Source organism: Crinia signifera, chromosome 5, assembly GCF_055691185.1.
Source record: "Crinia signifera chromosome 5, ASM5569118v1, whole genome shotgun sequence".
Lineage (NCBI taxonomy): Eukaryota > Metazoa > Chordata > Amphibia > Anura > Myobatrachidae > Crinia > Crinia signifera.
Window position 1 is genome coordinate 220,967,138 of NC_139221.1, and position 5,871 is coordinate 220,973,008.

Consider the following 5,871-nt stretch of genomic DNA (forward strand, 5'->3'; position numbering starts at 1 on the left):
TTATTTTATCTCCCTCTTTCTCCAGTTATCTTTCTCCCCCCTTTTTTATTTTCTCACTCTCCGACTCTTCCCTCATCTTTTTCCTATCTCTCTTTATGCCTTCTTTACCCTGCCTCTCTCTTTCCCGGTCTTCCTCTTGCTGTCCCCCTTTTTCATCTTTTCTCTTTCCCTCTCTTTTTTTCTTTCTATGACATTTTCTTCTCTCCCTCTCTTTTGTCTCTCTATACTCCCCTGTTCTCTATCTCTTCTGCTGTTTTCTCTCTCCCACTGGAAGTAGTACTGGTCAGCCTTTTCTAATAGGTCCAGGTAGCATGGGAGTGTAGAAAGGCCATGTTGCCCTTGTGCTCACCCTGTGGCATGATATCTATTTTCTGCTCTTAGAACAGCTTATATCTGTGTATTTGCCAATTTTTCCAATATCAGCACAAGGTGTAGCTAAGGTATTTATCCTGCTAAATATAAATTCCATTTCAGAAAAAAAATATATATATTTGGCTTTAAATTAGAAAAAATGTAGGATTTTTTTTGTCAGTACTGTTCTAGATAACACTATGGATATGTTAACTGTATGTTGAGTGATCTGTTCTAGTCTCCAGCTGTGAAGGTAGAAGGATCAGGTCACTTATGCAGAGAAGGTAGGATCAGCATCAACTGTGAAGGGAGGTGGAATTGGGGTAAACTGTGTGAGTATTTAGTTGTGAGGGAAGAAGTGAATGGAGTTGCTGTGAGCAGGAGGCATGAGTGGCGCATTTGTGTGCAACCATCCATGTTTTACTGTGCATCTCATAAATTGACAGTGTAGTGGTACTATATAATAGAGAACTCCTCATTCATACAGTACTGTAAATTATGCTGCATTATTTCTAGGTGTACCTGGGAAGTGAAATAAATAAGAACTGACTTGATGGCCAGACTAAATTTGTGAAGAACTAAAATGCACTGAATCCTAGTTATAGAGTAACCTATACATAACTAATATTAGGAACATAATATAACAAAAATGCCATTTATTCATGCCTGAAAATGCACTTAAATTGCCAGTGGAAGGCTGGTATTACCCTTAAAGCCCATCAGACCCTAAACAGCAGCCTGCATCGCCTACTGAATAATATTGTGAGAGGAACTGCATGTAATAGAATGATCATTACTGTATCAATTTACACTCTAAAATACTTAACTAGTTAAATATATGTGATACAACATAAAGCTTATTCTGAAACATACAAAAAATAAATCTTGACAAAGTGGGAACAGCTAAGGTGATTGAGAAGTTGTTTGAGAGTAGTCTTTGCTAATAAGTCCAAAATCATAAATGGAAAAAGGTTTCCTATCTGTTTCCTTCAAGTTATCAGCATATATTGCACTACTGATAGATAAGGAAACTGACCAGAATAGGGCTAAAACCTAAATCTAAACTCCGAAGGCCCCCATATACTTGTCCAATTTGTCTTAAGGACAAGTCAACCCAATTTCCCCTGAGCTCCCACGGCAGCTCCCCGGAAGGGCTCACATACGATCTGGCACTTTATGTGACATTTGTGCATGCAATATATTACATGCAATTTATTGCATATAATACTCCCAGGAAACTGAAGGCAGGAGGTAGGAGAATAAAAAAAAACACATTCAAAAGAATGGATGGCCACTGATAGGCTTAGAGACCCATTCTTTTGAAAAAAAAAAAAATTATTTCACTGATGCGGCCACACAGGGATGCAGAGCAGGGAGAGCACCTCTTCTGCACGGCCGGATACTATACATTGCGGGTGTTAAAAAGCACACACGATCTGATGCCTGCACATACGATTTGTGTTATGTGCAGCCTGTCTGACCTCTGAATCTGATCCTATGCGCACGTGACTGCACATCTGATTTGGGCCTGGTCTTGGCCTGATCCATTGGAATGAGGAGAAATTGGGCTCGAATCAGAGAAGTGTATGGGAGCCTTAACCTTAAACTATGTGCTACATTTTGACTGTGTGTCAATCTTTCTTTTATATTTGTTTTTAAGAACTTTTACTTTTCTACAGCTCAGTTATTTTATAGTACAGGTTGAGTATCCCTCACCTATATATCCAAAAAAAAAAATATTTTGAAAATTGTGGGTTTGTAGCATAATAATGCAACGACACATGAATTAATGATAATATGCAGTCCAGCAAACTTTTTTATTGATGACATACAGCACAGTACAGTTCAATATAAGTTTATTACAAAGTTAGCTGTTGAGCTAATGTGGTAACCACTGTATTTACATGGGCCGAATACTATTATTGTACAAACATTCATATACATTTTCATATATATTTTCAATTTTTTTTTTTAAATCTTAATTAAATATGAAATTTGCAACTTTATATTGGTTTCTTATTTATCCTATTTATAATATCACTACTTTGTTTGCTCTCTTTAGGTAGTTAATGTAATGTAATTTTGATGTGTTTCAAGAAACTGCAAAAACTGACAATTTTCTTTTTTTGTCCAGATCTTTTTTCCCCCCTAAGCTTTTATCTGCGTTGCTTTTACCCGCTACTGAGATTTTTCTGCTTATAGAGCCATTCCTATTGTAATCACTCAGCTGGGGGTCAGTGTCACGTGACTCCCTTCTTCTATAATACAAATGAAAACACAGTGTGAGATAGTGAACTGAGTCCTACAATGTTCAAAATGCATGTAATTCCTGCATTTAAAACATGTTGTATATGGCACAAATATGACATTTTCAGCTGTGTCCTGGTACACAGTGTGTGAGAAGGAAGCTGTGACTGGCTGGTGAAGGTACATTACTCACTTTTTCTCCTGTTCACCTTCACATGAGGTATTAGAGATGTCAGTGGGAAATTATTGGTTACCTGTATGTTAGAGAATAATTGTTGTCTTTTCTTTCTCAACTTCCTTGAGAATGATCAGACCTGCGATACTGTTTCCCCCTATTTCAGGGTGTATCTGTGTCACTGTTGATATCTATAGATGTGGCCTGATGCTGTCATGTTGTCAAACCTAGTTTCTAATAGCGTGTAATACCTGTAAGATTGTAAGATGTAGAAATACACACACACACACACACACACACACACATATATATATATATATATATATACACACAGAAAGTGTCCTACAGTATATACACATAAGTTATGAGGTGTCAGTATCCTATATTTACACATTGTTTTTCCCAGTATCCAACTTTGCCTAAGATGTGAACTGTATTGATTTAACCCTACCATATTTCACATTGCATTCTTTTAGGAGCGCTTCCAAATTATAGCTAGTTTCATATGAATCTTTTATGCCATCTGATATCATTTTGAATATAGTAATTAACCTATTACTGCATTTTACTACTATATTGCCAGTCAACATAGCAAATATTTAATCTCAACATGAATTTCATTTGTGCCACATTCCTACTATTTAATGCCTGTATTATTCTTGTGTTATTATTATTACATACTTTGACTCCTAGGTACTTTATGTTAGACATGCTGACAAATATTCCTTTTTTATGTCATTTATTAAAGATTTAGAACTTTTTCATTCCATTTTTCTATAATATTTGTACTTCCATTAGTCTGATAGAATTTTAATATATTCTATCATTAGTCTATATTTGTAATAATTATTAGATGAAATATTACCAATTTCATTTACATTTCTTATGAGCTTTTTTTTTAACTGTTTATGTATTGGAGGACTGTAGTGTATTTGTTTTATACATTTTTTGTAGATCAGTGTATTTATAATTAAAATAATAGTTATCCGTTAACATTTCAGTATTGTGTAATTATGCTCTTTCCTGTTCTTATAAATACTAGCAATGAATAATGATAATGAGATTAAAATAAATAACAGTCTTGTAGTACACTGTTGCTTTTTTAAGCAGGTATTTTACATATTAAAATGAATAAACTGAAGATATTACAATTAAATTCGGCAATATCCAAGTATTTTGTCATGTGTTAGCATTGAATTAAGTGCATATTAATTTATTAAAGGGTCAGACTATAGGAAGCATCTGGCTGGTATCAAAGTCTGCTAGAGCAAAGGAAACCAGTTGCAGTATATTTTTACTCTGATCATTGGTGTTGAGTAAAGCAGAAAAGTAGATTTAAAATGGCCAATTCGTTAAAAATAACTTTTAGGATGATAAACGATGCCCTTAGCTGGATTATATAAAGGCTATTGATTCCTTATAGCACTGTCATCTTATACCAGTGACCCATTGATAAACCACATTTTTTTGCTTTAGGCAACACTGATGACATTAGTAATTTAACTGTATGCTGCGATTTTGTAACTTCTAATCTACTAGATGACTGGTAGTATAATTATTATACAGGTATGATGTTTTTTTTTTAAATGTGTCTTACTGTCTTGTTTTTTTTACATGATATTATAATATATTATTCTTTTGAGTTGATGTGTTCAATGTGAGATGTAAGCACATCTTGATTGAGAACAGATTGAGAATAGATTGCTTTATGTAGAACAACAAATGTAGTAAAGCATCATTGTGAAGTCAATGTATAAAAACCTGTAGCATGAGTAAATCCAAATGTCGGGAATAGGCAACCAAAGGTCTCTTAGCAGATGTGCCCAAATGTAATATAATAATATCACAGAAAATAACCAGAAATATGAAAATTACTAAATACTAATTAGAAATTTTTGGGGGGCAAAATACTTCAGAAACATTAAAATGTTATCTTAAATATGTAATCAGTAGAAAAGATTAGGTTTTTCTATAAATAATGGTTGATATTTCAAAGTACTTAGTGCAAGAATGAAACAAAATCAATAAGATTTGTTATTTATTACTAGTGAGTAAAAATACATACAGTAACAACTATTTACTTAAAAATCTTCCTGTTTTGCCAATTGTGGGTTACTTTCCTCAGAACAAAATGTAGTCGCCATACTGTTAATAAGTTACAACACCTACTAGTCTTCCCATGTCATGTGATTTTTCTCCTACAGATGTATACCACAAATAAACAATATAATATGCCAAGGAAGGAATAAACATTCCTTTGAAATTGTTGGTTTTTCAAAACCATTTGCAATGTTTTTGTACCCAGTTTGTCACTGGTTCTGTAGTTAGGACTTTGATAAATGACCTGCATTTCACCTCCAGCAACTAAAGATTTGCAGGATTCTCTATACATCACTCAACAGCGGAACTCCATACAGTTATTTTATAGTGATGTGGGAGTAACAGACAGTAAAACTACTCAATAATGCTATTGTTTGGGGTCTTTCCGAGTATTTGTGATCCATTTGTCCTTTATGTTAATGCAAATCATTTATATGTTCTGAAAACAGAAAAGACATTTAATCAAATGATTATGCAGCGTGATTTAGACATCATTAACACACTCATTAGCGTTTTATGAATGTTCTATAGTATCTGTTCTACTTTTAGACATCAAACTGAAGAAAGACATGGCCTCAGCACGTTCTTAGGATCTCCCAACAATACGCTTTTCCAGTGTCCAGAGAGTCTTAAGATTCAGGTCGCCCTCTGAATGCTATTTACTCCAGATGCACTCAATCACTCTACGAACATATTTACATCAATATATTATACTTCTTACTTCCTACTTTTTCATGGAAGTGAGAACTTCCACTATTTCAAGATCATTTAGTTTTGGAAAGCCTTTTTATTTTTCAAATAACCTTTTTACTACACACACACACACACACACACACACACACACACACACACACACACACACACACACACACACACACACACACCACCCACACACAAACAACCACATAACAAAATATAATAAAAGTGCTTCCTCTTATAGTACAATGTTAAATTATAGAATAAGGAGGGGAACATGAGGGACAATGTAAAAGTGTAAG

The 5,871-nt window shown here is 34.2% G+C and overlaps 1 long non-coding RNA gene across 2 annotated transcripts in view; it reads left to right on the forward strand.

Moving 5' to 3' along the window:
• Positions 1-2,517: 2,517 nt before the first annotated feature.
• Positions 2,518-5,871, forward strand: part of LOC146080872 (uncharacterized) — a 58,362-nt gene continuing 55,008 nt past the window's right edge. Inside the window, exon 1 of one of the 2 annotated variants that reach the window (XR_014475014.1) lies at positions 2,518-2,778. This is a non-coding gene — a long non-coding RNA (uncharacterized LOC146080872). The remainder of the gene's footprint in view (positions 2,779-5,871) is intronic. The other variant, XR_014475013.1, reaches the window with a different exon arrangement.